Genomic DNA, 16,291 nt, shown 5'->3' with positions numbered 1-16,291 from the left:
CGAATCGTATCCAGGACCTCAAAAATGGTAGGTGAACGTGTCAATCACTTCACAACGAGGCAAACTTATTTCCACTCGAATTCCTTATTTAGAACGTTTATCTGAGAGCAGCTATCGAGTCCAGGGTTCTTGTTTATTTCACACACCGAACGGAACAGTACAACAAAATATTTGATCATCAACCGCGTATTTTTAATATATGCACGATTATTTTATATGTAAGAAAAGCATAATCCTAATGGGCAACAATCATTCTTTACGCATTATGTAAATAAGGTTATTGATTTAAAGTTGACCAACATGTATGGTTGCCGTTACTAAGAAAGCAATCTTGCATAATCCAATGTTAGTTTGTCGGCCATTAAAACCTGGTAACGTATGAATATCGAGCCAATTTATTGATATCAAAGCTGTCCGGATGCATAATCGTATACATATATGGATTTACGCAATAGCCATAAACGATGTTTACGAATAAAAATATTCTACCGACTGTGGCAACATTTGTGGGCGTGGCCAACGGGTACTAGTGACGGTATAATTAGCATTAGCATTAGCATTGTGAATTTGTAATTATATTTAAATAGCGATAGAAACTCAAAAATACACGATAGTTTTAATGAATTTAAAAATAAAACCTCAAGAAACTCATTTAAAACAACTTCAAGTATTTCCAAATCATCGTAGACTAAAACAGTAACATTTCATGGGATGAAAAAGGATTGGCTTGGCGTAGCTCGAAGTCTTATAAATAAGTTGATGCTTTTTTTTTTTTAAATAAACTGTATACCATTATATAATTGTCATTGTTTGTTTTTGCTACATATGTTCAGTTTCTTGTGGATAGTATGTTTCTTGTTATTTTTTTATGTTTAAAAGATACCCAAGTGATTTTAAAAATACTTTTAATATTTAAAGCATTAATTTTGCTATCAAACATTTTAAATAATTCTAGTAAATGTTGGTGGAAGTATAACTTTTTAAAAATGTTTATTAGATACCGAAGTTATTTAAAATGTATAAGCATTAACTTTGCGGTCAAACATTTTAATACATATTGGATATGACCACTCACCGACTTATCTATGTCTACTGGTTTCAAGATGTCTTAGTCTCTTCGTCAGGACGCTTATTACACTAACATATTGTAATGGTTATTCTATGTTTATCAAATTTAGATTCTTCCCGTCATTTCCTCCGATTTTTTAAAAAAACTATTGCTCTCACAAGATTAAACATTTTTAAAAAATCAGTGCACGTTGGTGTTAGCTTCCTATATCACGTATCCTATCAGCATGTTGGTTTTAGGTTTTTGTGCAACTTCTATGGTGAAGGTGTGCAGTGGGATTTGCATGTTAGAGTCATTAGTGTCATAACGAAGAGACGGGTACGTTTCGAAATCGGTAAAAATATTAGTCAGTGAGTCGTTATATAAAAATATTTACCTGCATTTATTGAAAAAAAACGTGTTTCATCAAAATATTTTTAAAAAAAACAGAATAATAATTCTTAAAAACATTATTCGTAACTTAGCCAAAATATAAGCATTTAAGCAAATCAGCATAGCACTAAGATTGTAAAAATTTTGGTGATTATGAAATTAATTATGAAAAATAGCAACAATCGTGTCAAAGAAAACATAGGCAGGTTATAAAATTCTGTTATTCGAGCGACACCATGTTGACAATTCAAAAAAAGAATACTAAAACCGTAGCCAGGGGCAAAAAGGTGAACATTTAAACGCCTGAAAATATTATCGTCAGTAATATTAATCGAAGCATTTTGGTAAAACTAGGAAAGTTTTGCATATTTTTTTTAATGATTCGGCTTCAAATAACCGTGAGAAATATGTCATTAATTTGAAATTCAATATTATTTTTCTTGCATTTATTTTTTGTTTAATTTAGTTGACTATGAGTTATTGCCTACTCAAATATAGTGGTAAAATATTTTATAACACATAAAACATTCTGGACAGTTGTAAAGTGAAAATTATTGCTAGTGTGTAATTTAATACTAAAACATTTTTAAGTATGTTAGCCTGGCTCTCAAATAAGATTGCGCACGCTAACACAAATAATAAGTGTAATATGCAGATATGTTAATTTGTTGGTAAAACTCGCAACGCTGATTGGTTTACTTCAGTTGATGACCATAGCAACGTGTTTTTGTTTATATAAAAACACAGTGACCATATCTAATCATTTGTAAAAGATCTAGGTGTCTACCACGATAGTAAATTACTTTTCAGCATTCAGACAGCATCATCAAAAAGGCTTTACGTACGCTTGGCTTCCTGGCAGACACTCAAAATCCTTCACTGTCATGATACTCGGAGTTCCAGTAGCGATCTGATTTCCCGACAAATGGAGTCTGGTCATGTCAAAAGCAGACAGAACCGAAGGGCATGTATGACAAGATGTATGAATGTGGAAGAGGCTAGGATTGTATGCCAGGATAGACGTGTGTGGCGGTCCATTCTCTCTGCCTACCCCTACGGGGAAATGGCGTGATGGTAGTAGTAGTAGTAGTAGTGGTTAGAACTTCTTAAGTACAGAGACAATACTCCTTCATAGGACAAAAGCGGTATAATATAATGCCAGAACCTTGAAAATGTTGTAATAGCCAAAAGCTAAAGAAGTTACTGACGATTTTTCTCAGTCATATTGGTCGCAGAGAGTCTGAGGGGTTGATGGTGGCTGTTGGATAGCCAACACATGTTCTTATTTGAATTGAAATTACATCTTTTTTGTTTTTATTATTGATTAAATTTTTGAAGATCCTCATTACTTTTAACTCTGTTTTACTGTTTTTTATACGGTACATATAAATTTTTTTATTGCATCTTTTGCTATGTTTTTTCTTTTTACTTCGTATCTTACTATGGTTTTTAAAAATATGTTTTTTACAATTTTTTACTAGATTTTTACTATGTTTTTTGCTTTGTATTTTGCTACGTTTTTCACCTTTATTTATTGCTTTTATGTATTGATTACTGTTTTATATATACATATTTTTGTTACTAGCTTAGAATGGGGTAAATAACCCTAGTTAGATAATCGAAGCAACGTTGTATAATTTTAGATGATAATAAATAAACAAAATCAGTCAATGACATAACATAAGCTCTGTAAATACCTAGACTTCCATACTCTCCTTTATAAGTGTTTTCTCATTCAATTGCAACATTTTTTATATATTAATATATAAATAGTTTAATATAGAAAAACACAAAGTGAGCGCCGCTAAAATTAATTGCGTCTTGTAACAATACACAAATCAAATATAGGTAAGCATGCACTCAACAAAAAATAGCATATATTCTTTATGTTAAATTGTAAAAAAAATCCTCTCATGATACTTACACAAAAAAATATTACAATAAGTTATTTATAAATAACTCCCATGGTAACGAACTGCAAACTATAGTTTTTAATGATGTTTTAGATTGTAAAAAGCTAATATATATTATTAAAGTTCTTTTTGATTAAATATTTTATTTTCTAATGCAGTTTTAATGAGGTGCTGTAAGATTGTAAAGCTGACCTAAACAAGGAAGATATTCATTCTAAACGAGATTGCGACGTTGGTACTATTGACAGCGTTCGCCATTTTTAATAGATTTTTTTAATGGCAATTTTCTTCTCATGGCAATATTACCGATTGGATTATCTTTATTGTTTGACTTTCTCTTATTAAATTGTGTGTATTGTAGGGAAATAAAAAAGAGAAAAGGTGTTATTGAAATGCTTAGTAATATTACTGTCCAATCAATTTTGGAGTACGGTATAATCGGTTAGGGTGGTGCGAGTGTCACAGTTTTAAATAGTGTATTTGTTGCACAAAAATTCATAATTAAAATAATACTCAGTCCCGATACAGACATCTACTGAAGAAATATTCCATAAATCACAACTTATGACACCAAAACAACTATATGCTAAAACAATACTCACTTATAGATTCAAAAACTACTCTTACTCAAATGAAAGACATAACCCCCACAATACATCACATACAAACCGGTAGTCAGATGGCAGAAGGGACCATCTGTATTTTTTTTCTGTGTTTTCGTTTTCAAAAGTTTAAATTAATATTTCAGTAAATACACATGGAAAAAATTAAAAAAAAACAGTATTTTGTTATTTTCATTGTGTGTTTTGTAAAATAACTATTATAGATGTACATAAATACCTTGTTTTTAAAACTGTCTGAATATATGTTAATTATCTTTGTTTTTTAAGTAAGTCTTCTTTGTTTATTCTCAAATGTAATTTTAAAAAAGTATATTGTTAAGTGTCCTCAACACGGAAAACCCCAGTGAGGTCGCATTATTTTTATTATTAATTATAGTTTGTTAGCGAAAAGTATGAATAAATAAAGAAATATAAAGGTTTTGCAGAGTTGTTTTCAAAATATAGTTCAGTAATAAAACTTTTACATAGCTTTGTTGTAAAGGTAAACAAGTTTCAATACACCGATTTCTAGCGGTCTTTCGATCCTCAACTCTTCCATCTTTACTTCACAAAAGTTAACAGATGGAAGAGTTGAAGAAATGTGGATGTTAAAACAAGGCAGAATGGTGAATTTTACACAGTGTGTAAAGTGGCCACTAAATCAGTCAACGACAGATCATAAGCCCTGTAAATGCCTAGACTTCCAAATTCCCTTCTCAAAAATGTTTTCCTTCCGTTGCAACAAATTTAGATCTGATTTATACAAATTTACAAATAAGGTACTGGTAGGCAGCCAGAGAGGTTGATGCATGCCGCAAAATAAAGATTTTTACTGGATGTTAAAAATAAAATATAAAAATAAATAATAATGAATAAAATACAAAAGGCAATCATGATGTTTCGCATTTATTAATTAAATTTTGTATCTTTTATGTATATGGATGTGAATGCGCATGGGTATGTATATATATATATATATGTGTATGTATGTGTGTATGTATTATGTATATGTATATATATATATATATGTGTGTATGTATATGTATATACAGAGTGTTCTTTAAACCCTGTCACATCCGAAACCATGATGATCAGTATGGGCAAGAAGACATATTAGCATATTTAAAACAATATTTAGAACGCAAAATTAAAAAAAATAGAATATTTAAAAAAACAAATGGTTGCTTACTTCTGCAGGGGAGAAGCGAGGGGGGCGTGGCCATGTGGTTGACGGTGTATCAGACTCCCCCCTCCCCTATCCTCGCTTCTCTCTTGCAGAAGTAAGTACCATTTGTTTTTTTAATACTTTATTTTTGTAAATTTTATTCGTCCTAAAAATTTATTTTAATGTGCCAATATGTCTTCTTGGTCATACTGATTATCGTGGTTTCGGATGTGACAGGGTTTAAAGAACACCCTGTATATGAGTATGTATGATCTATGGTGGAGAGGGTTCAGAAGAAATTTCTTCGGTTTCTCTACATTATTATCCATGGCTTTATCCCACTGAGTTCTTCCAGGGTATGCTCGGTTGCAGCTGTTTGAAGACCAGAAGGAATGTGTATTTAACTACGCACTTCTTTCGATTGTTGCGCGATATTATTGACAACCCTGAAATTATGCGGAGCAGTAGCTTTTTAGTTCCGGATAATTACCTTTGACAGTGTCAGCATAGACTGTTTTACATTCCAATATACAGGACCAACCTGCCAATGGTTATGCCTATTGGAAGGGCTATCTCTAAGTTGAACAATATTAATTTGGACATTGAAATTTTTTACGTCTCTGAGGGAGTTTTCTTACTTTTTAATGTATAATTATGTGTTACTTTTATATATACCTCATTTAACCTTATTATTATAATTATTTCTATACGTATGAATTGAGATATTTCATTTTGTAATGTACTCTCAATATACTAGTAATTTTATATTTTATTTGTCTGTTTTTTTTTTTTCGTTGTATATTATTATTATCTATAAATTGTAATTGCCTAGCTTGAAACGGGGTATGTATCCTTGTTGTTTTGGCAAAGTGTACAAAAAAATATATGTTGCATGATAAAATGTATTAATAAATAAATAAATAAGTGTTCTATATTTTGAACTGTTAACTATTAAAACAAATTAAGCGGTAGTTAACTTGAAAAAAAAGGCCACCAAATAACTTCTTTGAAATTAAAATATTCAAGAGTCCACCGAGTCAATGAAGTGACAGAAACTTCAACTGTCAATTTTTTCGCAAACATATTTTCATCTCAGTCAAATTCCGCAAGCGAATGCGAGAAGAAACGAGACGACAAGATTCGAAATATCGGTGGCAGTGTATCGGAGGTACCAACCTAAAGATTAATAACTGTAATATCGTTATCGCGTTCTTAAATGGCAACACATCGTAACAAAGCGGGCCATACACACACGGTCTTTTCAATCTCGCTCATTGTTCCTTTACAATTAAACATGGTACCTACCTAGGTATATCAACACCGGAGCAGCGATTTTCAGTGTATGGCTCGCGGCCTTCTTTGCGTATCGTGAGGAAATTACTACGTAACTTAAAAATCGGCATTTTTGAGTTAACTTCTAAAAAAACATTTTTTCATTGATCTCCATTAATGGTGCAAATATACAAGTCATACATTAGAATCGTTGAAAAATTCTTAATGACAGTGAATTTTTATGCGAAGGAGATATTCCAGATTCATCGAGACTCATAAATATTACCAAATTCATGTACAAGATTGCTGTCTACCTTTGTTGTGGCTTCTGGTAGACTTAATTATTCATTAATACTCCAATAGTCAGACTACACCGGCTAGGAAATAAATATAGAGAAATTGATATGTTTCGTATTTCATGAAATCAAAATAATTTACATTATTTAAATGCTTTGGAAATCACTGTGACTTTTCTATTTTACTTACTGACCTACGCTTATATAGTACCTACTGTAAACTATTTTTTTTCTTTCTTTAAAACCGTTTTAAGTTTTTATACACATTCAATTATGTATCGTCTACTTTTATGCAGTATTTTATCTTTATATATATTCATATAGTCATATTATTTATATAATATCATGGGACGATTTTTATTATTTTTAATTAATGTTTATTAGATAATTATAAACATGTTAACGGCCTCCGTGGTGTAGTGGTCAAGACGCTCGACTCACGCACGGAAGGTTCCGGGTTTGATTCTCGGTGAGAACACAAAAATTAAAATTTGATTTTTCTCAAGCCTGGGTGTTTAATTTGTTTTTCAATTTTAACTTTAAACTTGTCATGTAAAAGCCCCCTGGGCGAATATACATAATAAATAAATATCTAAATTTGTTGTAGCAGAGAGGGAAGACATTTTTGAGAAGGAAATATATGGAAGTCAAGGTATTGACGGGGCATATGACCTGTAATTGGCTGGTTTAAGTGGCTACTTTACACACTGTGTAACCTTCACCATTCTACTTATGTTAAAACATCCACATTTCCTCGACTGTTTTAATGTAGTTGGGTAGGCACTGCTTGGTGCTTATGTGCCTACATGGAACCCACTCCACTGCAAACATATAATATTAAAAAATATACGTATATTGTTTTAACATCACAAACATTAGAGCATATGTTTTAAAAAACGTTGACATATTTTCTAGTTTTCATTATTGTATATTTTATTATTTTAAAAGCGTTAATTGAAATTACCGTATTTCGCAGAGTTTTTGGTTAAATTTTTCGGAGTAAAAAAGTGCGTCTTAAGGTCCGAAAAATACAATAATAATAGCGACCCGTGTCTTTGGACCCCTTGGTAACCTCTAGGATAGTGAAGTTAAAAACAGAATGGGCCCCCACACTACCATCAAAACTTGTTTTTTAGACCGCAATTTCTTTGGTGGGGCAAAAAAGCTTATTACACCGGCGTTTTTTCCGTCCATCGTGATTTAAGGAACACATTTCCGAATAGTTTTAATGGCTCTGTCGTTTTGTGTTATGTGTTTTTTATATCGCTCTCGAGACTCGGTTTTGATTCGATTATTAGTATGTGAGTCGCTGATTCGAACGTCATTAGTTTGTTATAAGACAAGAAAGCCAGATACGATTAAACATAAAATTCACATTAAAATTTATCTGTTCAATTTTAAAATATTTCGTTTTCTTTTTATATGTAGTAAAACAATTATTATTATGAATAACTTATAAAACGCCATTTTCGTAATATAATACCTCAAGGGCGCTTTACAAAGTGCTTGTATAAATACATAAATTTTATTTTAACTTTTTAAACTTTCAATTTAAGAAAAACGATGTACTTGCTCACCACATAGTAAGGATTTATTCAAATGATTTAGAGAACTAGTGGATTTGAAGTTTTTTCCGAAATATCACTTCACTCTTACGGTTTCACTCCTCTGCTGGGAGAGCTTTCCATGACCGCACATGCGCGTTCGCCGAATTTAGTGCGCTGTTTTCGAAGAGGTATAATAACTTTTCCTTTCGACGTAGATGTAGCTAATCTAAGCGTAGGTTGTCTGTCAGCTAGTTCATTTGGAATGCAGAGTTATGCAGTGGCATACATAAGCCAACATAGTTTGTATTCCACCCTATGTGGAAAACGTAGCCAGTGTACTTTCCGAATTAGTGGAGTGATATGACTGAACTTAGAGATTCCAAAAATAAGTCTCACTGCGGCATTAAATACAGACTGATGCTTAATTGCTGCACAAATGTCAAGATCCGTGAACTATAAAAGACTGAGACAAGCATTATCAACAGAATTGGGAAATATCACATACTAAGAACTACAAATACCGATAAACATATATGAAATGGATTTCGAATAATTCATTGTATTTTTAAAAATCAATATGGATATCGTGGAAAAATGTTTTCATATATAAATGTAAAAAAGAAATTTAAAAAAAAAAATACATTCGTAGAAAAACGCGACGTGTATGGCAAATAATATATAAAAAGAAATATTCAATAAAAAACATAAAAAATATACGAAAAAAAAAAAATTGAAATAAAACCAACTTAAATATTTTTAAAACCATCACGTAGTTTTTCACTCAAATCCACCCCCCTAAGGAAGATTATAACGTTTATATATTAAAATTAATTGTTTGAAACTTTGTTAATCACTCAAGAAAAAACTTTTATTTATTTATTTATATCAAAATACATTACATATATTCCCTATGAGTTACAATAACTCATTTTGGGCCATAAGATAATTTCATTTATTATAATATACATTCACAACATAACACTAAAATACCAAAAGAAGCAAAATAAAGATCAAAATTCAAATTCAATAATATATGTTAATTATCAATACTTTAAACATATTGCCTGAGGTAATACAGCTTTAGGCTGTTAGCCACATTATTAGAGCCTCGAACACCCCCAGGAAGCCTGTTATATTCCCTACAAGCCAGGTACAGCAGAGACTTTAGACCAAATTTTCAAAAGACCAACATTAAAAAAATACAAAATACTTTTAACAATGATTATCCTAAAGGTTTTTACACGTTTTCATGACACAAGCAGAAATTTTGGTTTCGATTCAAAACGTCACGCCTGGCTAGCGGTCGAGAACGATTAAATACGCGTTGGGCATGAGTTAAGTGTCACAATTTTTGAGTGCTAAAGACATGTCTACGTGTATTAATATGTCAACGGTACTTTTGCTGTATTGTGCATTGAAATAAAATAAATAAATACATTCGAAATGGCCGACAAACTGTTATTACATTATGTTCGCGGTTTGAAAACATAGACGGAATCAAGTTTGAAAATCTCCACGGTATGTGTCTAAATCTTTGACTCGCTGTATAAAACAAAATACGCAGCAGCGTTGGGAGGATCATTACCGCGCTTCTTCTGCAGGTAAAATCACTAAACCCAACGCTGGCTGATGCAGCAAACTTCCGTCATCATCACCAAAGTACTATCGAAACGACCCAAATTTTTACCGGACACGGAGCTATGAGAAGTTATCTATATAGGTTTAAATTAAGGAATGATGACTATTGTCCATGCGATGATATTTCTTCACAGAGTATAGAACATCTGTTATTTCAGTGCCCATTTTTCAGTTTGCAACGCCATAATCTTGAAGCAGAATGCAGGAAAGATGGAATATCCTTAACAGATATCCACACTGTAGTAAAAAGTAGTTATCATGCGCCATTGTTCTTGAACTTTGCAACAATGGTGATTGGACTCATAAAGGAAATAAACCAAAATCAGTGATCGAACATCCCATTTCCAAGACAAACAAAAACTTTTTTTTTCCGAGTACCTTAGCCTTGTACATGACACGTAAGGCTACTAAATACAGGGGTCCAAATATATTTAAAAAAAAAAAAAAAATCTTTGACTCTTAAGATTTGACTTTTGCTTTAATTTAGTTGGAAAAGCTTAGTAATACAGTAGTTCAAGTAAGAACATAGTTCGGATGCAAAATATTGCGATAAGCAAATGTGTCAGTTGATAAACATCATGGTAGATGATCTCCGAGATGGAAAAGTTGTTTGAACGAGTCTCGCGTTTAAGAATAATTTATCTTATCGTGATAGCGAATAAGTGGATCAGTAAATTACATATGAACCCGATAAAATATCACAAGAAATTGAAAACGTTATTTAGTTTTATTTAGATTTCTCTGGGTCTAGGCGGATGAGGAATACTGTTCTGTGAAATAGAATCGGAACGCTGGCCGAGTGTTTTCAACTCGAAGGCTTCTCTCAGGTCAAAATCCTAAATAAGGAAATCGAGTGGAGAAAAGTTTACCTTGTACGTAGGGCACTGCATCTCGTCATGATTGTAGAACAATGACGCATGTGATGTTATTTATTTCATATATTTATATATATATATATATTATCTACAATATTTCTTCAACGTTACATGAAAGGGTTTTAAAATCATTTTTGACACAACTTGTAAATAACTGTTATTAATCATAAGTAAAAACAAAGTATGTCAATTGAGGGCATTGGAAGCAAAGATAGCAACCTCCATAAAATTTTGGTTATGATGTCATTCTGTAGTTTATTAACTTTGTTTTTATAAAAATCATACTTCTGATGGTTTGAAAATAGTGTTAAGCAAACACAGCAATATCCATTAGCCATTTTATTCGACCAATGAGAGTCTTGAGATTTAAATTTTCAAAATGGCCGTGCCATACAAATATTAAGAAAGTTTTTTGAATTCGTGTTTCTATTAAAGACAATTTATTAGTATCTTAAAATTTAATGTAAGTTAAGTGAAAATAACATTTCTAACATAAATTTCACTCTCTCTTTGGCATTAGTTTAGCAGTTTTTGTTATTTTTCTCGAAAACACCAAAATGGGAGTTTGCTATCTTTGCTTCCAATGCCCTCAATTGTATCATGTCTACACTTAGTTTTGGCTTCTGAATCGCTAGATTAAAAAAAAATGTTTATTTAAAAAAATAACTATATTTTAAAAATTTTATTCAGTCATACATAATAAGCATTAAAAACAAAGATTTTCAAACATAAAAAGACCAATTAAATTTTCATTAATTATGTAAATTATATGAACATTAAATGTGACAAAAAAAATAAAAAACCTAAGCGAGAAAATAATGATTTTACAATCCTTTGATGGGCGGTCATAAAAGTATAACTGAGAAAGTGCAACTTTTCAGGAGAGCAAAAAAACATTATTATGAACGCAATTATTTAGCTACAGAACTCATATTTTGCAAAATGGGTTATTATTTACAGATAATTTTATTTGTGTAGCAACATCCAAGTAGACCTGCATAGATACCATTACAATAATCGACTCTAGACACTACACACGCATTTATTAATTGACGGGTGGCATCAACCGGCAAATTTTTGCGTATGCATTTAATTTGTCTCAGCTGGTAGAAGCATGAACTTATCGTTCTTCTAATTTGAGCGTCAAGAGAAGAGAAGAGAGTCTTGTACTATTTGTGCCCCTGAAAATATGACACAATTGTGCATACTTATTTTCTTGATAAGCATAAAGTCGTTTTTTTATGTTTTGAGTTGTCATAGAACTGTACTGTTAATACCATTGATGCAGGCATGTACAAGAAACATTTTCGCATTTAAATCACAAAATTAGCAAAAATGTCTTATGTCCGCCTATCAAGGAATTGACATTTGGATTTTCCATGGAGGTTATTATTGGTAACAAATGAATATACCGTATGCAAACTCTAAGCAATCTACGCACACATATATGAACGCATACTTATACAGATCTACATGCATCTACATATAAAACATACACAAACATGCGATATATATATACATAGTACAAATCACTCAAGATGTACACTCAGCAACTATCCCAAATAATGAACTCCATTAAGAAATTTTCTGTACAAATGCATCGTGCAGTTAAAATATCTGCATTAAGTAATAAGTCCATTATCATTTGTACAGGTACGTCCAATAAATGAATTTGAGATGTAATTGTTTTTATAATTTGGTATATAAAAAAAGGGGATTTAATTTGGTATAGCGAAGAGGCCAACGGAAACTAATATTTTGTAAAAGGTACGGCGAATCAACCATATTATTTAGAAATTTGAAAAGATAACATAAAACACTCGTAAGACGCCTTTTTTGTAGTGATTCTATATTAAATTTAATCAAAGGTTCGCCGTAATCATTTTCAATGTTACCAAAACGATATTCCAGGGTCCTTTTAATTTACTTTAGAATGTTTTAGATTTGATTGATATATACACTATACTGAGGGAACCATACTCATGAAGCGAATTCAAGTTAAATTATTATGAAAATTAAACTTTTTTATTAGTGATACACAATTTTTATTATTTTACAAGAGGACTACTACAGTTTCGGGAGAGCACTCCTTCCATCGACGGGTGATATAAAACATTTGTGTAACACTAATAACAAAGTTTTATTTTCATAATAATGTACAATGAATGCCGATTCATTTAACGAATTCAAGTTGACTGCGTACGTAAGTAAAGTAGAGATATTTTGTTGTAGCTATTCACTATGCTATTCACTTTAATTAATTAATTATATTAATTCACAAGTATAGTAGAGATATTTTGTTTTTTCTGTAATAGCTGCAAAAATCCCAAATAAAACGAATTAAATTCATACCCGATTAAAAGTTAAAATGGCGGTGGTGTGCAAATCGATTTTGACAAATAGCCGTATTTAAAGTACACGGCTGCAGTATATTTATTTTTAAATGCCGGCTATCTAACTGATACATTTTACAGACTGGAATAAAACAAGCTTCCGGAGTTTCTGAAAAAACTGGTTCGATGAACTAGTTTTGTGATGGGCTGCTTGCAACAGTTAACAAATTACCTGGGCAGGTACATCGTTCTACCCCCACTTGACGTCACATACACGGTGTTTCAGTGCCAGACCTCGAAACTTCAGAGGAACATTCGTGGTAAACTTAGAACAAGAAAAAAAGTTTTTTTTTATGTGAAATTGCGATTGCACATCTTTTGATTTGGTCTTAGTGTCATGCAAGGTTTTGCTGGGATATATTTTTGTAATTACAAGGGCCTAGTGTGCAAAAACTATGAGGTTTATAGAATATCTAAAATCTATGAGGAAATAGTTTATCGCAAGCGAAGGGAGCGTTGCGAGGTGACGTCACAGCGCTGCGCGTGGAAGTCTAAATTTGGGCTTGTTTGTACGTCAAATTAATCCGACGATTATTTGATTTTTTTTCATATAAAGATCCCTGACTATGAGGCTAAGATCTCTGTGTTTAAAGTTTAAAGGGCACTCGCAAAGTTTTGCTTTTGACCTAATAAAGCTCAGCCAAAATCAAGTGAGGGTTATCACTAGAGCCCGCCCAGGGTACTGTAGATTGAACAAACACTTTGCTATAATGAACCTTTCCGAAACTTCTAGATGTAGGTTCTGCAGTGCAGATGAGGAAACATCTATACACATTCTGAAAATCTGGGTGTTGTGGTGTTTTTTTCACTACCCCCTTCCATATCCCTTCTATCCCACCTGCCGACAAGCCTCTAAATAGAGGCTTAGCGGGTTATTCCTTAAGAAAACAAGTAAATTGCTTTTATGTTTTTAAAATTTACTCTATCCGTTTTCTTTTTAGTAAGTATCAAACTATTCAGTCGTAAATATGAAAACCCGTTTTTATTTACCCCACTTGATGTAAAGTTGATAAATCGGTATCGAAAATCGAAAGAAAAAAAACTGCCACAACACTATTATAAGCTGTCAAAAGTATATTTTCATTTTGCCTGAATTGTAGTGTCACTTCTATAAACCTCTAGCTCTTCCCTACCCAGCCGCTTCTCTATTCTGCGTCCAGTGCGTATCGCTTCGTTGGTCAAATACGCTTTTAATCAATTTTTAAAAAAGCGATTTTTCAAAAAAGTACACCATCAAAATGTTCCTCTGAAGTTACGCGGTAATGCCATGAAAAACCGTGAAACCAAAAAAAAAAAATATTTATTTAACAAATTTACGGACAATGTCCAATTTAAACAAATTATGTAACGAAAAACAATAATAATACAGTAACAAATAATAGAAGGAATACAACAAAGAAAAGCAAAGACAATTTAGTACATTAGACAGGCATTATGGAATCCAGGTTAATTCTAGAAATATACGGTTAAATTATTGGGAATTTTCTTCAGCCTATTCGTAAAAAAACTCAATTTACTATAAAAATAATTTAGATCTTGATTTTCTTTTACAAATCTAATCATTCTGGGTAGAGGCGCATAATATTTTAATAATTTTGAAAAAAATATTAACATTATTAGGTGACATTATGCAACAATTAAAACTATCAAATTACTACCGAGAGGTCTTGGGTTCGATTCCTAACATGGTTGACATGAAATATTTATTTAAAATGGTGTTTTTACTCTAGAATATTTCAGTCCCTGGACTGGTTAGACTGATCATCTTACCTTTATGTAACAAAAATAATCAAGATACGCTGCGATTGGTGTACCAATGCAGTGACCTATGCACCACTAAGTACGGAAAGGGATGATGACGTTGAATTACTACTGAGATGGAGAAAATATAAATAATATATTATAGATAAATATTATCAGTTCATGGTTTACCTCTTCGTTCTAATTCTCAAGGCACTTTCTTAATCCACAATTCCTCTTTCTTCTCTAACTCATATAGTGTCCATGCGGCTCGACTGGAATCATCTCCCATCCACCATCAAAGATGTTACTACAGTATCTCTGTTTAAATCACGTCTGAAGAAACATCTCCATTCTCTTTCTTAATCTCTCCTCTTTTCCTTTTTCCTAAATTTTCCTTTTTCATATTGAGTAATAGTGTTGATTTAAGGTAATTTATAAACAAATACGTTTATTATTATTTTTGTATATCTTTAGCTTTTAAATCTTCATTTTCTATTGAATATGTTTTGTAACTGGAATTATAAAAATAAAACTATTATTTTACTGGTTTGTTGGATGAAATTGGCGTTTGGCAATAAGTTAAATAAATAAATAAAAATAAAATAAGGAAATATACAGCGGGAGAAATACAGTCCTGATCTAGAAACATTTGGACAATCTCAAAATATTGCGGACAGTATGTATTTAAGAAAAATATATTAGATGGAAAAATAGAATGTTTTGTTACAGAAAAAAAAAATGCACTCAGTTTACCCTGAAGATGGCTCCTGCAATGGTAGCCAAAACGTCGGAACAAATCCAACACACACGGTATCACCCAAAACATAAACATATTGATAACAGTGACCGTGAAAACCTACGCACCTATTTAAAAAATAGCTAGATTGTAAGCTTTTTCTTGTAGCTAAAACTTAATTATTATTGTTGTAAAAATAAATACATAAATAATATCAAATGATTTAGACTTTATTTACCTGAACTTCGATGACACTCGACAGATCCACGTAAGCCAGCGCCACGTTTGAATTTTCGCGCTCTTTATTTTCAGAGCCGTAATATTCACAAAATGGCGTCGAGTTTCCCGTTGTCACAATACACTGAACTGTCACACAGGCCGCTTACAACACGAAAAGTGACACAACACGTCCCAGATTATGTGTTTACAATATTTACAACAGCTTCCAGATGTAATCGCGGATATTCTGATGGTATCGGGTGTGATTTATGGTGTTTAAAGATGTAGATTTTATAGATTTCTGTCTTTTCCGCTTTACACTGTCACTGATTTATACGTGTTCGAAAATGTTGCTGTTCGTAAATTGAAGGCGGTAGCATTTAAAATAGATGTTATTGTCAAACTTAATCTATTTCACAACACATTAATTCATATTTATAATATGTATTCG

General features: G+C 31.8%; 1 protein-coding gene across 2 annotated transcripts in view; it reads right to left on the bottom strand.

Annotated features, from left to right (window-relative positions):
• The window catches only part of TfAP-2 (transcription factor AP-2), a 166,398-nt gene that overhangs the window by 64,708 nt on the left and 85,399 nt on the right, over nt 1–16,291 (bottom strand). The gene's annotated exons all lie outside the window — the stretch shown is intronic.

This window comes from Micrasema longulum, unplaced genomic scaffold, assembly GCF_059751315.1.
Source record: "Micrasema longulum isolate JH-2025_06_02 unplaced genomic scaffold, ASM5975131v1 h1tg001670l, whole genome shotgun sequence".
NCBI lineage: Eukaryota > Metazoa > Arthropoda > Insecta > Trichoptera > Brachycentridae > Micrasema > Micrasema longulum.
This window is presented reverse-complemented; position numbering and strand designations above follow the sequence as displayed.